Genomic DNA, 1,128 nt, shown 5'->3' on the forward strand with positions numbered 1-1,128 from the left:
CTTGAGGTGACAGCGTCAGACTCGATAACTGAGATGATGATGCTAGCTGCTGGACAGTGGCTACATTAACTGCGTGTTTCTGGCCAGAGCAGCTATGAGGTTACTGCAGTTTTCCATGAAAGAACTTGAGATGGCTCAGGCCAGAGGGGATGGGGGACAGATCTCAACACAATGATGGACATAAGCTATTTGTGGAGGGGAAATCAACACAGGTTAGTAACTGGTGCTATGATGGATAAAAGAGGCATATGGATCTATTATTGCAATTGCTATTGAAATAACTGTAAGAACTTAGGCTTTTTAAGATTATTGGTTGTGTATATGTGCTTGGGAGAAAGGGACTATCAAGAAAATATTGATAAAACATGTTTTTATAGATAGTTTTCAGACATGTAAGTACAATCAGAAGACAGTTTTAAAATTAGATATCTATTTTAAACCTTTATTACAGCTTTAACCGATGTGCTGAAAACATCCCGCATCTCCACACATCTTGAGTTTGGACCTGTATGTATGCTCATGATACCATAGTCAAAAAGTGTTGATATTTTGCTTTTGTGAGAATATGTAACACAATTTCTGCTTCTTTTTTTGAAGAACAAATTAAATATGCCATTGTTATGATGTTACACAGCAAGCCTCTAGAAGTTATCCACCTTCCATAACTGAAATGTTATATTCAGGGAGTAGCATGTATATGTTTCTTTTACTCCAGATCCTGGCAACTGCCATTCCACTGTCTACATTTTAGTGTCATTTTCACTGCATTCAATATCAGTTGAGTAGGAAAAAAAATCTTTAATCAGAAAGAACAGAGCATATACTTAAGTGGAAAGGGATTTTACTTTCTGTGTCACAGAAAGGGGTCATGCAATTGTTCAGTAAACAGTTGTTTCTGATATAAACTGCTGTTTTTTCCTTCTGTTTCCTTTATTTGCTCTGGGCAGATGAGGTTGGGATCAGATCAGGAGATGTGCTGGTGACTTGTACGGTTAGATGATTGACATGCCTAGAGTGAGGGAATATGAGCTCAGGGAGGTCACTGACATTCTAGAGACAAACAGCACTTCATGAACAAAATACAGCTGGAAACAAAGGAAGACAAAGAGGTCAAAATGCTTTGTATGA

Source organism: Nannospalax galili, unplaced genomic scaffold (genome assembly GCF_000622305.1).
Source record: "Nannospalax galili isolate Female #2095 unplaced genomic scaffold, S.galili_v1.0 scaffold202, whole genome shotgun sequence".
NCBI lineage: Eukaryota > Metazoa > Chordata > Mammalia > Rodentia > Spalacidae > Nannospalax > Nannospalax galili.